Source organism: Artibeus jamaicensis, unplaced genomic scaffold (genome assembly GCF_021234435.1).
Source record: "Artibeus jamaicensis isolate MK-2021 breed Jamaican fruit bat unplaced genomic scaffold, CSHL_Jam_final contig_354, whole genome shotgun sequence".
Lineage (NCBI taxonomy): Eukaryota > Metazoa > Chordata > Mammalia > Chiroptera > Phyllostomidae > Artibeus > Artibeus jamaicensis.
Genome location: NW_026521803.1, coordinates 38,967,079 through 38,989,308, shown reverse-complemented (window position 1 = coordinate 38,989,308; position 22,230 = coordinate 38,967,079). Strand labels below are relative to the sequence as shown.

Genomic DNA, 22,230 nt, shown 5'->3' with positions numbered 1-22,230 from the left:
ATAAAAAACTACAAACTGTAAAAAAAAGAGCTTCACCAGCTTCAAACATTTCACACTGCTATTTTCATATATGCATTTCCCATCATTCCCTGTAATAAAGAAGGTCCCCAGGAAAGGGAAATCAAGATCGCTGACAATGAAATGGGAAGTTGAGAGAGGAATGGAAGGGAACCACAACTACGGAACGTCAGTCCCTGTGAGACACGCAGAAGTCACTTATTCTGATGACTACTCAAGAACAGTCGTATTTTCCATGTTTTATGAATCCAGAAATTAGGGCTCAGAGAGGTTAAACATCTCATCTAATGAGAGTTGGATTTAAGCATTCCAGATAAAGTTAGGGGCACTGGTAACTAACTCATCCAACTTATTGACCCAGCTAGTAATCGGCAGAGTTGAGGTTCAAGTCCAGTCCTGCCTTATTCCAAGTCTGTGCCTCTCGCTTGTCATCAAGCTGCCCTCTGGAGGGTGGGGAGCAGAGGTGCACAACCAGAGGCTGACTTTTTCAGGTGAAGGGTGGGCAGGCTGTGGATCTCCATGCAAGGGAATCAGATGCCTTCTGACATCTGAGCTGAAGTTCCACAGACGCAAGAGCCACTTGTATTCTCCACCAAAGGAGCTGTTGTCAAACTGGTAGCACATTCTACGGCTGAAGACATGGTGAAGCATTATCACCTGACTAGTGAGCCCTCCTGTATGGCAGGTGTCCTGCAAATGTCACCCCACCCCAGTGACTATCTGCCAGTGACAAAGGAACCTCTAGTAGGTAGGTTCTGAGGACAGGCACTTGAGTTTTTCTCCTTTATTTTTCCTCCTGGGAATACTTTGCACTTATATTATTTAGCAGGAAGAGCATTTAGGAGTAGCACTCTCTCTGTAAATGGGTTGGTTGGTTTAACAAAAGCCCAGTGAGAAATGGATCTGGTCATTACAATTTCCTCTGCCTTCACCTGACTTGTCAATAACATATGAGGTATTTGGACCAACTTTGGAGAAAGCGTTTACAAACAAATGGAAGAAAATCATTCGCCTTAGAATTTTCTTGAAAGAGATATGTTTTTAGAATTCAAGTACCTAGCATCAGGCACAGAAGGCGTTACCGACTGGTGGTTCTGCTTAGCAAATAATGACCACATCAAACACCAGGTTCAGCACAAGCGCCCCGTTTGTTCTGAGCCTGCTCCCAAAGCATTTACACTGGTTGGGTGACAGATGTGCGTTTCTAAAGAACTTGAACTCTGTTTTCTCTTAGTTATGTAAACAAACTCCTGAGGTCTATTTCTAACGATTCGTTGGTGGGGCTCTCGTCAGCGACAGGGAGCAGTCAGAACACGTGGGAGATGTTTTGCAGATCGGCTGTTGAGTAAAGGCTGTCAGTTTGGATCCGGGTCTCGGTACATCCCACCCAAGCCCCTGCTTGAAGTTCTGATTTAGTATTTTGCAGATTGTCATCCAAAAGCTGACCTGCCAGCTGCTGCAGATTATACACATGGAGAGCAGCTACTAAGCTAGTTATTTCCCCGGAAGGAGCCTAGCCTGGCCTTGAGAATTAGCCCATGGGCCCATTTAACTCTGTTTTCTAGCTCATTTATTCAAGGGCTGAATGCACCACCAAAAACTTTCATATAACAGAAAGCCAGTGTGTGAGGGGCATTTGGTTTCAACTTGCTTGTGTTTGAACATTTATATTTATAATAGTGCTAATCTCTGAGGGACTCAAATCACATTAAGAGCTTTATCTAAGGCTGCCAAGGAAATTAGCATGTATCCACATGACTGGGAACGATGAGAAATTGGGTTGGGCCTACAGAAATTTAATAAGCTCTGACTTTCATTTCAATTATCTTCTCCATGAGATTTTGTTTTGACCACGCAGGCAGGCATTCCCCGGGTCCCCCGCCCCCTCCAGCCTGCGACCACCCTCCCTCCCACCCCCTTGCCCACCGTGGCCTCCTCACCTGCACGAACTGCTCCGGTCAGTCTGGTCCTTCACAGAACCCTTGCAGCTCATGCATCTGTGCCAAACAGTCTGCCACTTAGGCTGTCCCATCAAACACCAGGGACAGCCTGGTGTGCCCCTGTCCTGGCTTCTCACAGACTGGCCTTTGGCTAGAGTGGGAGGAATGATGGTAATTTTCTCTTGAGTCCAATCCAGAGCTGAGGTCATGCTAGTCCCATAACTGGTGCCCGGTAAGTGATACAGGTGGAGGGTCCGTCCGTGAGAGGGCAGAATGGGACAGTGGGAGGGAGGTGGGCCAGGGGAAAGTTCCCCTTCCAGGGGAAGGGGACTTTGAGGGGAAATCTGCACAGATTCATTAGAGGCTAATTTATAGAAAAATCATGAGAAGGGGAAAATTCCCTCTGAGCAATTAGCGAGATAAAAGAGAAGCAGGGAATGCCCCTTGTTGCATTATAGGAGGAGAAACCAAGATGGCTTACCACGTTGTTAGCTGAAGTTACAGAGAGAGCACAGTGGAGTTGGGATGAAAAGAGGCCGCATTGGTCTCCTCGGTGGAGATGCAGCCGTGTGTCCTCAACAAACGAGGGAAACAAGGCAGGAGTCACCCAGGCGAGGCCGGAAAGTCAGCCCCCACTCCCCCAACCCAGCTAACTCGGGCCTGAGCATCAGATTTTATGTTGCAGTCCAACATTCCTGGAACTCCTTTGGCCAGAAGTTCTCCAGAACGTGTTTAGGCATCAGCATTTTGAGGCACCTCCGTCTCAATCTCTGCCTTTACGCTCCATGGAGACGTTTTGGCCTGGCGTTCCAGGCCAAAGCAGCTCACTATAAGGCTGAGCAGAGTCTGCTTCGAAATGTGTGCCTGGTGTGGGGTACAGAGAAGGCTCGTGGGAACAAGACCAAATGCTGAGACAAAATCAGGGGCATGGAAAATTAGCGGGGGTAAGAGAAGGGGAAGAAAGAGTAGATATACATCGCAATAAAAGAAGAAAAGTTATTATAGTGCCCAATGGGCTGAAAAGTGATTTTCCTGGTTTTCTCTGGGCCTAATGGGCTCAGCACTATTACTGACAGTGGGAGCCGAGCCCTCTCCGTGCAATGCCCTCCTGAAATGGTGCTGCTGGAGGAGAGAGACCGTAGCCATCCACCTACCAGATCTCCATTCCTTGTATTTTCAGGCTGGCACGAGCCATGCTGGGACCCAGGGGGAAGTCACATCTGGACAAAGGAAAGCTCTCTCCCCAAATCTAACAGCCTTAGGTCAAGAGCAGGCTTTCTGTAGAGAGTAGAGTATAGTTTAGCATCATGTGTGATCCCTAACAAAACTTAGATGAGCGTCGGAAACCGGGATTGTTAGTGGCATGCCATCTCCTCCTCATTCTAACCCTAGCCAAGCCTCTATAATAACAGGGATGTTTTTCATGCTCAGAAGGAAAACAGGAGATTCCATCAAGAACAGGCTCATAAAGGCGGTTATTGCATTATGATTTGGGCTCTCGCTGTAAGTATATGAATGGTTCCAATGCCTTTCAATATTGGTTGAGGGTGGCGGAATTAAATCTCTCTGGGTTAGAATGGTGACTCAGTCAGACACGGTCAAAACCCCCTCCTGTGAGCCAACGTTCATGATCTAAATGAGCTTGATTTGTTTCTTGATGATTTAAATTTCTTCAAAGAAACAGAGCTGTTAGAAATCGCCAAGTCACACTGTCTTGGAGTTTCAGACATCTTGGTTCTGTGAAGCCCATTTAGCCGGGAGTCTTAACGATGTTTGGGGAGGCTGTTTGAGAGAGTAGGAAGGCCAGATGTTCAGTGTCGGGGTGCTGGGCTGGAGTCCTGGTCCCACCATCCATTAACCCTGTGTGCTTGGAATAGTTACCTAATGTTGGTCACAGGTGAAGTAGGGGTGACAACAGTCGTAACTCACCTGTTGTCATGAAGAGCAAAAGAGTTGATAGTTATGGAAGCTCTGTATCAACTAAACTACTCCATGTGAATATCTGTTTTCATTTACAAGGTACCTTTGTAATCAGGGGAAAGAAAAGACACTTGTCTCATCCTCAATATAGTCCACTCTTTATTTAACATCTCTTTTTGTGTCCTACTATGCTCCAGGCAGCAGACCAGAGACTGAGAGGGTCCATTGCCAATTCTTGGTGTTTATTATATTGCATTAGTGGGAGGGTTACTCTTAACCTGGCACCAAATGATCATTTTCGGCCCAAGAGCCAGAAAGAGGAAGAATTCTGTTAATTTTTTTTAGAAAAAAATAACAGATCTTTTCACATATTCTCTTCTCATTTACATGGTGCTGGTAATTTTTAGAATTAGATTTTCCTCTGAGCATTTCATACTAAAAGTGATGGAGTTCCTTTTTCCTCGTAATTGCATTTCTTTTGATTTTCTCTTATTATGACTTGCACATCACTGACACTTTTTTCCTGGAATGTTAAAAGTATACATCATCCAACTAAAAGGAAGAAATACTGTCTTAATAAAAATGGGAGAGAGAGAAAGTGGATATTCCTCTCTTTCAGTTCCAAACACGGCAGAGTCATTCTTGATTCTTTGTACATGCCAAGGTTGATGTCATGGGTCCAGACCAGTTTTGAGTTATCTGAAATTTTTTTTAAAAAGGCAGTTCAACAATCTTCTGAAGCTTGAAAAACAAAATTTTCACAGCCTGATAACCCAAAATGACTGAACAGATTTTCTCTGTCATTCCCCGAGTGGGTGGTGAGGGAAGAAGAAGACGCTCTGGGAAAAGACTTTGATGGTGGGAAGTTGCAGTGTGGGGGGCTCCGGGAAGCGCCGGAGGGGCCGAAAAGGAAGAACATGTGCCTCTGAGTAACGTGTGACACTGTTATCTGAAAACCATAAAATTCCTTTGGTTGATGTATTAACTTCTCATTGAAAGTTACCACGAATGATTCTTGTCTGTGAGTGGTAAGTAGGACATGTCCAAGGCTGGCACCCCTTCGTTTTTCATCAATCACTGAAACCTGGCTTTCCTTCATGTGGCCCTCTGTCCCGCCCGGCTGTGGCAGGCATTCCTACACAGGACAGCTTGGACGTCAGGAAGCCCTGGCACCGGGGGCTCTCACCGCTGCTGCCCTGAAGGTCTGGGCCCTCGTTCTTTTGATGTCTAGAATATCAAGCGCATTCCTGGCTTCTCTGCGAGGGCAGTTACTTCCAGGTTCCTTCTTGTAAAACCAGTTAGGATTCAGGCCTCCGTGTGCAGCAGTGGCAATTCTAGGGCTTTTAGTGAGACCCCAAAAGGCCCTGGTGGCCCTTGTCTTCCAGTCTCCCAGTGACTTAACCCTTTCCATCCTTCCTGCGTTTGGTGCATAAACACAAATGCAGGCTCTGGAATCACAGAACCTCCAAGTTATGTGACCCCAGAACCCGAAGGGACCATCAGAGGACTGGTGGGGTCCTCTTCTCTTGTCGCCTGTGAGGCTCTTGGAACCTGGAGTGGTCGGCACGCAGACGCCGCAGTCTGGCCACCGTGTGGGCTGTGATGTGACGAGGACGGCAGGCCAGAAGGATGTGCACGGGTGTCAGCTGGGGGTGGCCCCATCAGCTTCTGAGCCATGGCTCTGCTCCATCTTGCCTGGAAAGGGTCTGTTCCCTTGTCAGACATTAACACTTGGAATCTTATGCTCTCCTTGGAAGTTCTTGTAGACGTGATAGCAGTGAGATTATTTTAACATTTAAAATTACCCTTGATAAAATTACCTTTTCCCACTGATGGACCAAGTCAGTAACACTTACCTATTGGAATCTGTAAACCATCCACTCTGAGTCTGTGCCCAGAGTCGAATATCCCTCAAAGAGCCTTTGGGTGTGTGCGGAATGACCCTTCTGTCTTCTCCCGGCTTTCGGGGTTGTTTTAGTAGGTCAGGTTGGCCACTAAAGTCATTGAAATGATGTTTCAGGTTTAAACGGAAATGAAAAACACATAAAGTTATAAGACTTAAAAATTCCAAGAACTTGGCAGAGGTGAAAATTCATGAAAGAAACATTTAGACATTGGCAGTCTGCTCAGTTATCTGACCCACCGTCCTGTCTACTTGTCTCATCCCTGCGTGAGGGTTCACCTGCAGGGCGGCTGGAGGAGCAAGCATGTGGCCCAGACCTCAGGCAGGATGGCAAGCCTGGTGGCCTGTCAGGCTTCCTAACGTCACGCCCCCTCCGGCAGGTTTCAGGTCCAGCCCGGATTTTTCCATCAGCGCCCACAACCAAGGTCCTGTCACCAGGATGGGGGCCGGAAGGTCCCCATGCAGCTGTAGCCAAGCCTTTCCCATGGCCACAGGGGCCTCAGCTCACGGAGCCGCCCCAGAGGGTGGGCATCACTGTCTTCTAGAAAACTTGGAGCTGCCTGTGTGTCCTAGAAAAGAGCAGACAAAGGGAGACCAGGAACAAAACCAGAGCTGAAGAACAAACTTCCGTTGATAAAATTCAAGACCAGGACAGAGTAGGAAAGCAAAGAAAAGGACAAAAGAGAAAAACAGGGTATTTCAGAGGAAAGGGACTGGTGCGTGAGAGTGGCATCCTGCGTGCGTGACAGTGGGTGGACTCAGGACACCAGGGAGGTCTCCGAGGACTGGCTTGGGTACTTCTCTCTCCGTCCCCTGTACCCCACCAGACAGGAGGGCTGGGGACCTGCCAGATGTGGTGACTCTACCTTCCCTGATCTGGGATATGGTGTTTTGGAGGCTTTGCCCGACCGTATTTTCTGTCGTGGCGGCCTCTGAACTGTTTCCAATTTGTTTGGCCCAAATGCAGCAAAAACTTGCCCCACAAACTCCTACCTTCCAGAAACATGAAACACAAAAGGATTGAATGCCCAATGAGCAGACAGGTCCTTGTAAAATGCTCTGCAGGCAGGTTCCTAGGAATTTAAAGGTCTCTGGCTTTGTTAAGGGATAAAAGCTTTCCAAGTTTAAGTCAGCAGAGAAGACTGTCAGTAGTCCTGAGATGGGTGGGCGGGGCCTCGGGAGGAAGACCGAGGGGTGCTGGCCCTGCTGGGTGGCAGGCTGGTGAGCAGGGCCAGGAGCCCAGCTGTGCCCACAGTTGAGGAGCTGCTTCTGCTCCTGCCAGGGCCACCGTTGCTTCTGATTCATCAGGAACCACGGTTGCTCAGAAGGATCGAAATCCAGTAGGCACTGCGGAGGTTCTAGAAGGTTCACCCATTGCAATATTCTGAATAGGCTTCAAGTTGGCTTGTTTTTGTGACTCCAGGAAATTTACGCTTCTCGACATCCCAGAATACCTTGGGAAGCAGCCCTGAAGACAGGAGGGCTTTTCCTGAATCTTGCATAAGGAATCGCTCATGTCTCCACCCACGTGGCACATTTAAACTCTCTTAAAGTGGCATGTGCAGTATCACCCACCAGGGCCAAACCACCGGCTGAGGGGTCCCAGGGCGTGCCGGGTGGAAGAGTGTGCGTGGGGGGGGGGGGCCTGTGACTCATGCTTCCTCTGTGGTCACAGGGGCTTCTTTTTGTTATGGCGACTCTGCTCTCTCTGCCTATGTACACAAGCCCCCCTGAGGACCCGCCAGCACAGGGCCCCAACCCCTCACTTGATTCCATGCCCTGAAATGCCATCCCCACTTTTCTGTCCTTATGCAGAGCCCTCCAGGCTCAGCTGCTAACCTGTTGTCCCCTCCAGCCCATCCCTGTCACTCCCCAGGACTTCCTCTTCCACCTCTCACTTACCACGTGTCTCCCAGAGGCCTCGATCTCATACTTACTATTCTGTCCCTGACAGGAAAAGGGAAATATAGTTGAAAAGCACATGCCTAGTGTTTGCACAGTCCTGGATGCAAATCACAGCTTTGCCCTGCTGAGCTGTGTGACCCTGGGCAAGCTGTGGCACCTCTCTGACCCCTGGTGCTTTGTATGATGTCGTTTAGAAGGGCCACCTCGTGGGGTTTGGCACAGCACTGAGATATCGCTCCTCACCCCAGAAGTAGACACTAAGTAAATACTTGGATAAGTGGCTTGACTGCGGTTGGATCACTTGATTCCAACATGTCCAAAGGAGAGATCAAAGCAAGAGCAACCGTGGGCGCACTCATGAAAGGCACAGCTAGCAAGAGCCATCCAAAGTTTGCACCAATTTATTATGAAAAGCATGTTGCATAGGGATCCAAGATTCATGCCCTGGACCAAGGAGCTCCCCACAGTGGAAATAACAAGCGGCTAGACCCAAAGTCCATCCTGAAGCCTTCACCAGCCCAAGTGGAGCTTTTTCTGATGACCTGAGGGGTCATCTCTGAGCTGTCCCACTGAAAGCATTTATTGAGTCCCCGGTCTGGGTGAGGCACAGTGTTGGGTCTAAGGAGCATGTTGTTATGCAGACACCGTGGTCGCCTGCATTTTCCCTGAGCACCAAGTGCAGGGCTGAACACAGAGCAGGGGCTCTTGTGTGTTTGCAGCATGAATTCAACCTGAGCTGACCCTCTCCGAGGTGTCGGCGATGGCAGGAGCTGTGAGACCATTCGTGTAGGCAAGAACACTGACCGCTGACCTGCTGGGTCTACCTGCCAAGTTCCAGCCCTGCTCCTCACCGGAGGGTGGTCGGTGCAGTCAGGCCCCAGAGCATGGTTTGAGTCCGCCGGGGCACAGCCAGCAGACACTTGAGCCCCTTCCACAGGCAGGTCTCCCAAGCTCTGCTTTGCCTGTGGCAAAGGTGTCTGAGCAAATGACAGTGGCCTTGGAAGCCGAGCTCCTGGGGACCCAGCTTCTCTCCTTGTAGGTGTCTACTGCCAACAACTCTGATGGGCCTTGCTCAGTGCACATGGGTCATTTCCTGACCTTGCTGATGTCTAGAGCAGGCTCACTTCACTGCAAGAGGTGTCCTTGTACCAGGTCAGCCAGATGTCAGCTTCCCCCTGGGGGCTGTGTGATGGAAGACTGATGCTTTCAGGATCTCTCTCTCTCTCTCTCTCTCTCTCTCTTTTTCTGGCAACAGAAAGTACACTCTGTCCCAAGTCCTTCATGGTAAATATCCATGCGGATGAGCAGCCACACTGGCATCCACATGTGCACGATCCTGAGGCCGGAACCCCAGTGCTGGCCTTGTCGGGGTGTGGCCACCCCAGCACCAACAGCTGCGCCCTTGACAGAGACTTTGCCCTTCGCCTGTGCTGGAGAGGGCTGCTCCGCTCCCTGGACACGGGAAGACCGTCTCCTGTGGAGGGAAGAGGGTTGTCGGAGAGCCAGCAGTGCTCCTTGACGCGCATCTGTTTTTATTCATGTTGAGTCTTTCCAGGTGAACTGAACTAAATCATAAACTACAAAGTGAAAGCAGATTTTTCTTAAGACCCCCATCTGGAGCCCACTGAGCGAGCTCACCAGTGCACTCCCACGCCTGGGCCCCCAGCGCAGACCGCACACTTGTGCTTCCCTTGCGCGGGGCGGGTCCACAGTTTGGGGCAGTGTGTGGGATCGCCTTGGTCACATTGACCGGCACATAGAGACTCGGGGCTGCAGAACTGGGCTCTGGGGAGCGGGTGAGGCTTGTTACAGCGCTGGGTGCTTCTGAGCGCCATGTGAGCAGCCTGGGAGGTTTAAACAGAGTCGTGACTGACTCCCTGCAGATGGAGAACATCAGGACCAGCACCATAGGGGGTCAAATCTGGTCACTGGCAGATGTCTGAGCCTATCACCAAGGCACGGGCCTTGGGACCAGTGCAGTTCAGAGCTCCCAGAAAAGACACCCGTGCTGATTTCTCAAAATGAACCTGGCCAGTCCTCAAAGCCAGGTTCAGAGCTGGCGTGGCTGGAGGCCGACACTGCCCGCCGAGGTGTTGCCCGCGCCAACTCCCTCCACCTTGCCTCTTGTCGCTCTGACTACTCCATTCCAGGTCCAAGGCCACTTTCAGCAAGTTCCTATTAGGAAATGTGGGTTCTTTGTACTCCCCCCGACTACCCACCTCAGTCAACACTTGCTGATTTAAACAAGTGAGAATCAGACATTTGGCCCCCAACTCTGGCCCTCCACGGTTAATAAATGGAGGACCCCCCTCCGCCCCTCCTGATGACAGTGATTAGGCCAAGCCGCAGAACTCAGCAAGCATCTGCTTTCAGTTCCCATTTTTGGCATATTTTCATGAATTAACTCTTGCAGTGGCAACAAGAGGGGTACGCACCTTGTACCCTCCTGCCCATGCAGCAGGCACCGCGGAACATGGCGTGTGCCCAGCATGGACAGTGACCTGCAGGGGGGCACCCTGCAGGGTGAAGGTCATGCTCACATATTCCAAGGCAGGAATGGACACTGGAAGGGCAGGGACAGGGAGGGTAGCCCCACCTGGGACTCCAGACCCCAAGAAAGAACAGCCGGTGGATGTATTGTAAACGCTCACCTGCCTGAGGGATCCCTGCCGCACTTCAGACTTGGAGAGCCGCATCCAATACGGAGGAGAAGCAGAGTGTCCCACCTGCTCCCCACGCTGGGGCCCACTGATGTCACCAGCTCTAATTCTCACCAGCACCAGAGTCAGAGGGCTCTGTGGGACAAATGCCTGGATTGCAGTCACAAAAACAAAGAGGTGGGAAGCACTCTGGCATGTCAAGGGGCCATGGCAGTGTGGCCCCCATCAGGCAGAGAGGAAGGGCTCTCTGAGGATGAGTCATGGCAGGAGGCACGCAGGCCACGCCCGGATTTGGGGACAGGAGGGTCTCAGAGGCCAGAGGAGGCAGAGGCAGACCTCACAGAGGCCAGGTCAGTCATTTACAGCCTTGGGTGACACAGTCTGACACGCACCTGGAGGTCTCACATCGCATTCTAAGAGGGGCATAAGGCAGGATGGAGAATCAGGTCATTGACCGTGGGAGCCCAGGATGGCAGATGGGAGAGAATCCTCGGAACAAGCTACCGATAAAGTGTCCAGACAGGGAACTCCAAGGCCCGCGAGATCCAGCGGGTGGCTGGCCCAGGTGGGCCCTCGGCCAGCCCAGCTTCTCATCCAGAACGGCGTTCCCCCGCCACGCCTGCGTTTGACAAACTTCATTGGAAGGAGGATAACGAGGGTGCGAACTGTCTGAACAAGGAGCCATGTCTCCCACACCCACACCCATGAGCAAGAATTACAGAGCCTGTGAGTCCGTCTGTCATGCCACGTGTTGTGAAAATCATTTCCTCCCTGTCTTCATGTAGTGTAAGCAATGTAACTGTTCTTTAATAATCAACGTACCATGAACTTTGAAGTGATTGGTTTTCAGCATTTCGCAAGGGTGTGCAACTATTATCAGTATCTGCTTCCAGAACTTTCCTTTATCACTTCCCCCTCTCTCCCCAAAACCCTGCACCCTTTGGTAGTCTCTCTCTCGATTCTTCTCTCTCCCCAGCCCCTGGCAACCACTAAACTATTTCTGTTTCTGTGGATTTGCTTATTTTGGACATTATATTTAAATGGCATCAGTACAATGGCTTCTTTCACTGAGTATAATGTTTTTAAGCTTTATCTGTGTGGTATGAGCTTGTTTCCTTTTTCTGGGCATCTCGCATTCCATTGTATGGATGCACTGTATTTTGGTTATCTCTTCACTACTTGGTAGACTTTTTGGTGGTTCCCACTTTGGGCTCTTACCGATAATGCTGATGTGACGATTTGTGTGCAAGTTTTTGTGTGAACATATATTCTGTTACCTTGGGTGTATGTCTAGGAGTGGAATTGCTGGCTTATATAGTAATTGCTCAACTTTTTGAGAAACCAGTACTGTTTTCCAGTTTATCTTCTTCCTCGTCAACACTTGTTATTTTCCATTTTTTACATTGTAGCCATGCTGGTAGGTGTGAAGTGGTATCTCATTGTGGTTTTGGTATGCATGTCCCTAATGACCAATGATGTCGAGCATTTTTTCATGAGCTTCTTGGCCATTTGTGTGTCGTCTTTGGTGAAATGTCCATTCAAATCTTTGCCCGTTGTTTAACTGGGCTCCTTGTGTTTTTACTGTTGATTTGTAATAATTAGACTTTCTTTATTCCACGTATGTTCATGCCCTACCCAGTATCATAAAGCGGTATTTTCCCCAAAGCAGTGAAAACAGCAGAAGGCCAAAGCAAGAAAAGGCTGAGTGCCAACGGCCACGGAGCACCCAGAGGCTTCTGGCCAAGAGAAGGTGGTGGAGTGAAGAAGGCGAGGAAGAAAAAGGGAGACACTTTGTTTTAAAGCCAAATTGCTCAGGCAGGTTACCGAGGCCTCAGTGCTGGTGAGCTCCTGCAGAAGGCACCCTCAAAATGAGGTCAAGTGCCCGGGTCTCCTCTCTCCTCCCCTGAGCTGGGCAGGAATAAATGCACCTACACACACACAGAGCTTTGAGTGTATTGAGAAAACTCTCAGGCTCCTTAAAGCTGCTGTGAATGTCCGAGACTGTGGCCCAGCAGTTCTTGGAGGCTGGGCCTGTGTCTCATGTCACTTTGACTCCTCAGCACCTTGTAAAAATGTTTGGTTCCTGAATGAATAAGCAATCGGAAGATGAGATTTTTAGGTCTAGTATAGCTATGGCCTTCACTCTCCCCTGCTTTGGTTTGTTACGTGAACACAATGAACCAGTAACACAGTTATTAACATGTCTTCGCACATTTTGCTGTAGATGCATTGCGTTGCCCATTTCCACCTGTGCTGTTTTTTTTTATCCCATCCTCACCTGACAATGTACTTATTGACTTTAGACAGAGGGGAAGGGGCAGAGAGAAAGAGATACATCTATGTGAGAGAAACATCAGTCAGCTGCTGTTGGTACCTGCCCTGACCAGGGATGGAACCCACAGCCTAGGTGTATGCCCTGACCAGGGACCAAACTGACAACCTTTGGGTGTATGGGACAACGCTCCAACCAACTGAGCCACCTGGCCAAGGCTCCACCTATGATCTTTTGAAGCACTGGGTTGTTGGCACCTCCTGGCAGGAGGGATCCATCCCAGGGATGGCTAAGTACCTTTTCCCTGCAGCATTTGTGTGGCTAGTAGGGCAGGGAATGTGTCTGTGGTCTTCCCTCCTGAGAGCACCGCCTCCCTGGGTCTGGCCTGGAAGGCAGTTAATCTAACAGAACCTCTGCAATCCCACCCCCCACCCCCCAACAGCCAGCTCTGGCTCAACTCTCTTCTGGCAGGTGGACCAGGCAAGTGGCCTTTGACCCAGCTCCTTGGCTGTAGGGTCCCCAGAGCACCAGACTCCTTGGCAAATAATTTTGAGACTGTGCCCTGCTCAGGAAAGGAAGGAACTGTGTGGGATTCTCGCTTTCTGCCCGCCTAGCTCCTGAGGGCCCCTGCCTAATTTGCATCCTCAGCTCAATTTGCATCACAAAATACACCCAAAAGTCTGCAGACCTACTGAGGTAGGCGGGCAAGTTTTGTTTTTTGTTTTGTTTGGGTTTTTCATCCCCTGCCATTTCTCTAGCAGGTTTCTAGTTACATCCAGATGACACTTAGATTAGGTTTCATTTTATGGTGTTGGCCTGTGATTCAACGAGCCCCTCCCCCCTGGGCCCAGGCCCTGCAGGTTCAGGCCCATTCACGGGAGGTGGCTCGGCGGTGGTCCTGCAAGGCTGGTGGCAGAGCAGTCACTGGGCAGCTGTGTGTCCTTCAGTTATATGTGCGAAGGTTGTTTTTAACTCCTTTCCTCTTCCCCCAAACCTGGAATCAATATTTTGGGAGTAAGGGGGTGGTGGGGGGTGGGGATGAGAGGAAGAACATGAGGACAGAAGCTTGCTGTGGCCACAAGGCCATGATCTGCAGGCGGAACCCTCAAGACTCATTCAGCACAAAGCGGCTGCAGAGGAAATCCTGACCAGCCAATGATAAGGGGGGAAATGGAGTCACTTCCTCACCAGCTGCTTTATTCAGGCATAAAAAAGTCCTCACTTCCTTGCGTGTGCTCTGCTGGCCACGACTCACAGCCTGGGCTGCTGGCTTCCCCTTTTACTCCCAGACACACTGGTGTCCAGAGAATGAGCGCTTCCTGGGCTTCTCGGGGAGCTGCCCCCTCTGCCTTCCTTCACTTCCTCTTTTCCCCTTCTCTCCACATCCCCTCTCACCTGGCAGGTGCGTGTCAGCAGGCTGTGGGCAGGAGCAGTGAGGGGCACCAGGCCATCAGGGGAGAGCAGGACTAGCCCCCCTGGGGGTGTCTGTGTTCCCAAGGATGTCCAGGAACAGCTGGGGCCTCAGGCCACCTACCCCCATGCCCAGCCCACCCCAGGTGAGCTGAGCTTATCTCCTTTTCCCTCCAGGCGGCATCTTATAAGTACGTCTTCGTGACTCAGCAGGAACTTCCCTGACGGAGGGGTGGGTGGTGCAGTGACTTTGGAAAGTGCCCTTGGGGACTCATAGGCATTCCAGTGGGGTGTCGTTCAAAATACCAGCAGACACGGCCCCGTCAGATCTGATGCCGGACGTTAGCTCTGGTTCAACTCCAGCCCCTCCTAGAAAGAGCAGAGTCCACTGCCAAAAAGACGTGCTGAATTTTAAGCCTGTTATCACTTATTTGTCCTTTGAACACCTCCCTTTAAAAAAGATATTGTTTGGAAAACCTGTTCTTTAGTAAAAGATACCAGTTTGTTTGAGGCCCACAGACCTTTGCCGAGAGTGCCTAGTGTGTGGCAGACACATGTGACAGGGACCCAAATGATAAATTAAACAATAAAACGTGGCCCCTGCACCCTGCAGGGTCTGAGAGGCAGAAGGCGTCCCTGTGAATGGAGGACCTTCTGACAATACCGTGAGCAGGGACTTGCCCAAGAATATTTAACCCCAGCTGGGGGCTGGGAGAAAGCTGCTTGAAGAAAAGAATTGCACAGGATTCCCAAGTGACCTGAAGCCAACTTCCAAGTAACTGAAGCAGAGCAGGAGAGCTGGGTTGGGGCCAGAGAACCGGGAGCATTGGATGGCACGGGAAAGAATGTGGATTCACACACGTGGCAGCATGGCTTTGATTGTGAATAGACCACTCGGTGCAGTGTGGAGAGGGCACCGAAGGGCAGGCAGACCGCAGCCTGGGGGCCCGGAGATCAGGTGGGAAATCATAGCAGGGAGGCTGGGGAGAGCGGGTCCTGGGGATGGGGCAGTCGGGCGTGCACACAGGGCCCTGGCCACGCCCTCTGCCCTGCCCTTTAGTGCTGGCTAGCTGACCTCTAGTTGCAAGAGGGTGGCATCTGCATCTCTCCCCCCAAAGGCTTTCTATGGCCTCTGGAGCCACCATGCCCATGACGGGCAGAACTGCTGGGGTATTGACGCCTCTCTAGGAGCAGCCCTCAGCCAATGAAGGCAAGGAGCTGGTACATACAATAAATACCGCAGCTCCCGGGCCCCTTCATGGAACAACAAAAGGAGCATTTTCAGCAGTGGCCACCAGATTTCCCAGCGACATTAAGGTCCAGTTACTAGCAGCAGGATTCAGTTATGGCAGCTTTCCTTCCCGATCCCCCTACTAGTGGGTTCTGGGATCCTCTCCCCGATAAACTGCCCTGAGACTGTGGGTTTTACCAATGAGGGAACGGTGGGGACAGGGATGAGGAAGGGGGGAAACACCTAGAAACCAACTCCCAGAGTTGGGTTTGTTTAACAGTATGGCCGCGGTGAGGGCAGGAAGGGAGGCGTGCCTGCCAGGGGAGGCGATGAGCACCCCGGTTTTGGGCAGGTTGCGTTGCAGCCTCCCGCAGGACACCTTAGAAAGCAGCTGGAGTTAGAGTCTGGTAGTCAGGGGTCCGGTGAGGCCGGGTATACAGATTTCAGACACACCCTCCTGGGGGGGTGTCCGAGGCCACGAGAGCAAAGGAGATTGGCCAGAAAAAGAGGGGACTGTCCACACAGGACCACACGGAGCGTGAGCAGAGGAGCTGTCCCGGGGGCAGAGAAGACAGTCTCCGCAGGCTGGGGTCCCATGCCCCAAAGCACCGAGGGACATAAACCTGAAAAGCATCCAGTGACTGTAACAAGGGGGAGGGTATTTCCAGCCTCTGGGTGCCGGTTTAGAGGCACAGTGGAGGGAGAAGCCAGATGGGGTGGATTAAAGCAGGGTTGGGAAAACAGCCTGTGGGGAGGGGTCCGCAACTTGTCCGGGGTGGTGAGGAGAGACAAGGTAATGGCAAGGGTGCAACACCGTGTCAGCGTGCTCATTGAGAGGAAACCTGAATTTACTTTTTTTTTTTTTTTTTTTGTCAGTGGATAAATACCCCCAAATCCCTTGTCCTTCATGGATTAACTCAGAAGTGTGTGTTCTCTGCTGAGGAAATCTGAATGTTTTTATGCCAAGGGAAAAAGGGACCAAAAGAAGGGTGAGGTTGAAATTGTAGTTGAAAGTAGGGACAATTGAAGGAGGAAGGTTCCAGAAGCTTTAGGAGACACTGGAATAAGAGTGAAGGGTAAACGAGGTCAGGGAAGGATGGGGAAGAAAGTTAATGGGGTCACCAGCACAGGAAGCTGTGATCTTTCTCACCCAGGGGCCCTGATTTTCTCAGAGAAGAAAGAGGGGACATCAGTTGCTAAACAGGAGAACACACGAGAAAAGTGGTGGCTGTTTGGAATGGCCATGAAAAGGAACAGAAAACATCTGGCCAAGGTTAAGGGCACGTACATGGTTTTAGGAACTCGCTGAGTTTGGAGGCCATGAATTTAGAGCTGCATTGGTCTGCACGGTTGGGTGACTTTCTTCGGCCTCACTGGAAGGTCGGAGGAGGCCACTGAGGGCATGGTCAGGGCTGGGGGCACAGGGGACAGTCAGGAAGGGAGGGGGCACATGGAGGGAGGTTGAGATGAGGCACCAGGCAGATACAAGAACCGAGTGCTTGCCGGGCTCTAGCCCATTAAGCACAGGAGTCAGGAGCATAAACCCAGCCTCTATTTTCCTCCTCTAATCTCAGTTCAGCTTATCAGTCCCTACTGTCAGTAACTCACTTTACCCATCTCCATTTCCTTTGCCTTTCCTATTAAAAAAGGGCCACTGTCTTTATTAGGCATTATAACGCCAATCTGGGAGAGTCGAACTCACTGGGAGTGTCCTAGCAGCTCCAAGATCTGTGTGACGGCGGTGCATCCCCTTGCCTTTTTATTTTCTGTACCTAACCCTCAGGTTGTGGTTGGGAAAGTGATCCCCGCAGAGACCAAAGTCAAAATCAAAGTCAGAAGCTGGAGAAAGGTAGGAAACACCAAGGGCATTTGACAGCAGTGTTTGATTTCCCGCTGGCACTCTCGGACGTTCTTTTTCCCTCCTTCTTGCCTCCGATGGGTCTTCCGCGCCGTGCAGGGCACCCTTGGGTGGCACACCTGGCTTTGTCTGGTTCAGGTGTAGGCACAGAGGCGGTGCCTCTCCTGGGCTGCAAGCTCTTCTCGGGCGGGACGGGCTTTCCCCTGGGGCTCTACCACTATCGAATAATGCCTGGACCCAGAGTCAGCTCAGAGATTGTGGAATGAAGCAGAACTTCTCGTTTGCTTATAGCCCACCAAGCTCCCCTGGCAATAAGGAGGGCTGAGACCGGTCTCTGAGCCAGGGGCCTGACCCCGCAGGCACCGGTTTAGCTGTTATCTGTCTCACTCAGCCTTAGGTTGAGAATATCTTTCCTTCCATTGGATCTAGGGCACAGTGTTCAGCAGCTGAACCAGACACCACGATCGGGACGTGCCCACAAGTTATTTACCCAATCCCATTTTCAGACATCTTAGTTGTTTTCAGAGTTAAACTATTACAAACAACCTGTGCACTTTATTAATTATGTTTTCAAGATAAATAACTGGAAGGAGAATTACAAACAAAGGGACGATATTTTAAAGTTTTTGATGCGCACTGCCAAACTGGAAAAGGTCTCTGCGTTTGTCTTCCAGAGGGGCGGGGCTGTGTGTAGGAGCATCTCAGGGTCCCCCAAACCCCACCCCGTCGATTCCAGCAGAAGTCAGTGTTCTTTTGCAGTTTTTGCCCATCTGATTTGTCTGTCTCTAAATCTCATTCTATTTGGAATCAACCTGAAACTTTCTGAAGGATTTTTTTTATCCTTACCCAAGGACTTCCCCCCACCCAGTGCTCTTACAGAGAGAGGAAGGGAGAGAGGGAGGGGGAGAAAGAAACATCGATTCGAGAGGGAAGCGTCGATCCAGTTACCTTCCATATGAGCTGGACCGGGGACTGAACCCACAGCCTAGGCATGTGCCCTGACTGAGAATCGAACCCGCAACCCTTCAGTTATGGGACAATGCTCCAACCAACTGAGCCACACCAGCAGGGCTTTTTGAAGGATTCTTCCTCAAAAAGCGGGAAAGGGAGGTTTTGGAAGGTGGGCTGCCTGGAGGCAGGTGTGGTAGCAGGAGAGAGAGGGAGAGGTGGGGGCGGCAGTGGCCCCAGGACTGGACCCCATGCAGGAAGGACAAGGACGCTTTTGGTGCCGACCGCCTCCCCCCAGCTTGGGAGTCTGAGTCTGGTCTGTTCTGGTCCACACCTCCCTGGCTCACCTCCAACCCTGCAGCATGGGCCTGGGGGTGGGAGTTTGGCCTTCCTGCACCGTGGGTGCTGTCCCTGGGTGGAACTCGTGCCTCCAGCCACCTGTGATCTCCGAGTTTAGGTTTGTGGAGAAGCTGCCTGTGAAAGAGGGACCCGAGCTGGGGCACAGCTCCAGTGAGGGGCCAGCAAAAGGAGGCAGGACCTGCCCTCAGAAACCAGTCTGTGCACCCTGACATGGGGTGGAGTCCTCGCAGGTCCTGACCTACTGGAGCCAGGCTGGCAGTGCCCCCTGAAGCCGCACGCTGGGATTTTGTCTGGGTCACGTGACGGCAGCCCAGGTTTGCTTTTTCCCTCGTTGTTGCTTCTCATACATAAAATGAGCGTGTGTTTATTTAATACAGCTTTCAAACTTAAACAAATAATGACAGGCTGTTCAAACAGACTTCGGAAATCGCCCTAATCAGGATGTTTGAAAAAGCAAGGAGACTGTGTGGCAGTAGCTGTTAGGACTTTCAAACCATGGGCCTGGTCGCCACTTTGGAGCACGGACGGGAAAAGCTCAGAGGCCGGATCAGTCTCAGGGGGCTCACGACGCCCCTCAGCCCTGCAGCCTGACTTACCGACTGGTGAGGAGGTCTAGATGGGCACTGTATGTTCATTTCCTGTCTTCCCCGGAACACATCATATATGCATTTTAATCCACAATTTCTATAGAAATCACTAAGCATCTTTAGAGGGAGCTAGTAAAGTGCTTCTGTGGAAGCTCCCCTTCTGCCCCCCCTTCCCCCAATGGAGTCTCTGGACAGAAGGGCAGCAGGTTTGCTAAAGGGCAGATGAGAGAACAGGTTAATGTCACCACTAGTTCAGTGTTCCGGGCCACACTAACAGATGGCTGTAAGTCTACCCATGTTAATCTTCACAATAACCAATTTTATGGGTGAAATAAATGAGGCTCAGGGTTGGGTAATTTGTTCAAGATCATCAGCAATAAAATGTCAAGGCCAGGATCCCACCCAGACCTTCTCCCCAAGTGCAGAGCGGTTCCCAGAGCCCAGCAAGCTGCGTCAGCACCTCTGTGCTGGGCCTCTGGGTCGGAGAAGCTGTGTTAGCGCATCCCACCCGAGGTAGGGTGTGTTCTCTGTGATGCTCGTCAGAAACGGCCCCTTGGAAGCCCAGTGTTTACGTGAGATGATGGGGGTGCAGGGAGGGGATTATCCCAGCCCCAGGGAGGAAGGGGTATTTGGACAGGCACTTCTTCTACCGCCTAGGACTGTGCACCAGGTGGATGGGGAGGCAATGCCAGCCCCTTGTCCCTCCGTTCTCCCTCCACTTCCCCAGGATGGCTCCTTGCCCAAAAAGGTCAGATGGCCAGGGTCTTAGTCTGCGTCCTGGTCAGCCACAGAAAACTCCATGGCAAGTCAAGAAATGCAGCTTCTAGCTGCGGACCTTCTTTCTCAGCATCCAGCTCAGTTGCACAGCCGCATCCGTGATCCGAGGGCGTCCTTTGCTGGGCTGTCGGGGTTCCAGCCTGCAGCTGCCTCAGAGCGGGCATCCTGGGGGGGGGGGTGGTCATCATCGTTCCCAGCCCTGTCTCCAGGGTCCTGGGATGCACTTCACAGGAGGCAGTTTCTCCTGCCCCCTAACATGCGCTGACCGCTTCCCACCCCACTTGTCACTGACTGTGCACAGGGAAGGCACATTTCTCTCTCTACAAGCCACCATGAGTGTCACCTCAGCTCTGTACTATGAGCATGAAGCACACATTTCTTTTATATCTGTTAGAGCCTCAATTTGCTGAGGCTCAAATTTGGAACATTTTAACAATAGGTTAAAAAAATAGAGAAGAAACCCCTTGCGCCCTCTTCTGGTACGAGCTAATCCGGTGCGTCTGCAGGGCAGCTCTGCTGCTGGCCGGCTCAGCTGCTCATCTTGTGCTAATTTGACCAAAGCCATTGACGTACCAGATAGGCCGCTGGGTCTTCTGTGGTCCGTGATCCCAGGGTTTCTTCCAGATCTTTCTTCACAGGGTTTCTCAGCCTTGGCACATTGGAACATGGCGGTGGGGGCTGTCCTGTACCCCTTCCCCTACCCCCACCTGAAATCATGACTACCAAAAATGTTTCCAGATACTGCCAAACATCCCCCAGGGGTGCAGCTCACCCCCCCCCCAAGTGAGAAACACTGCCCTGAACCCTTGCCAGCCTTTTGTACAAAATGTCACCAGTCCAGGGAAACCAATGAGAAAGTCAGGACGACTTCAGGGAGCAATTCTGATGGCCGGTCAAGTGAGTTCACTGCTAGGAATTGGTCTCAAAAAAAGAGAAAGCCCACACCTGAGCAAGCACATAAAAGTATATGTAAGAAATACATCATAATACCATGTATAATAGTAAGCATTTAAAACAACCCAAATAAAGAACTGGTTCAACACAGCATAGTGCATGTGTGTGTGGAATACTATGCAGCCATGAAAAGTCGTTGTGTAAATCTATATTTAATAATGTGGGATGTTCCCCTAATGATGCATTAAATTCCCACCTCCAGGACTACTCCAGGATTCCCAGAAGTCATTGTATTTAGAAAGAATAATTTCAAAACAGCCAGAGTAAGCATCTGGGTGAAGTATTAGGCTAAACAGAATTCAAGCCTGTGTCCGAATTCAGAAAACTTGAACTGTTCATTAAATGAACATTTATTAAGCACCTCCATGTACCAAGCAAGACCTTGCACAGCACGGGGGAGGCAGAGATGACCCCTGGTCCCGGAACCGCAGTACTTGCCCCAAACAGACGAAAACACCGTGAAAGCCATCAGAACCTCAACGCACAGCGGTGCCAGAAGTCCCTGCCTGCCATGCGCTTACCAGCTCCCGAAATGAAATCGTGTGTTCCAGTTCCAGGTTGTTGGAATGCTGAATAAATCACACCATGTGAAAAAGCATTTCATTTACTGATTTATATATTTACAGAGTTGTCCAAACACTAATTGGGTCCAAATGTGGAAACTAATCTTCCCCAACAAATCTAACAAGCGCGTGTGCAATGGTTGGTTCACTGCAACGACCCAGAAACCTTTGCTACGCACGACACGCTGCCAGCCTGGCTTCCCAGCAGCGATTTGAAGGAGAGACAGGGGCCGTCTCCTCTCCTCGGGGACCTGTGTGCCCGTAGGTGACCCCCTGCTTGTCAGGTCCACAACCGGAGTTAAGTGCGGAGTTATGGTCATCCAGTCTAGCCCTCCCGTCCCACCCGCCCCAGGAGAAAACTTACAACTCCTTCCTTTCTAGGGAACACCCAGTCCTTGCTCTCAGAGGCTAGGCCACTGGTGGGGGGCGCCCTGCTGTGCCCACCACATCAGCATCTGCCACAGACTAAAGACCAAGCACTCGCAGACCTGCTGTTAGAGCACCAGCACTGCTTGGCTCCGGGTTCAAATTCTGGCTGTCCCACTGATTAGACAAACCCTTTAACCTCAATGAGTCAGGTTTTTTTCTCTACAGAATGACTCCGTAAGATTGGTATAAAGAATAAATAAAGTAGTGCACGTAGCAGACATTTGATAAAAGAGTGTGGTCATAGTTGTTGGTCTTTTATTCCTGTGAATGGCCATGCTCACAAAAATGGCAAAGCCTCCCATATTTCTAATGGCCATTGTTGTTTAATTCTCCCCGTCACACTTACCAGTCAACTAGGTAAGAGCTTCATGAGTGAGAAACTTCGTCTATGTCATTCGCTGCTGGTCTGGTGCCTGCCGGGGACCCAGAGTGTCCATCAGCATCTCCCGAGTGAAAGCGGAAAGAGTGGGTCTGCTCTCTGTCTCTGATCCTCTT

At 51.0% G+C, this 22,230-nt stretch overlaps 1 protein-coding gene across 1 annotated transcript in view; it reads left to right on the top strand.

Moving 5' to 3' along the window:
* Positions 1 to 22,230, top strand: part of BCL2 (BCL2 apoptosis regulator) — a 165,113-nt gene that overhangs the window by 138,227 nt on the left and 4,656 nt on the right. The window lies entirely within an intron of this gene.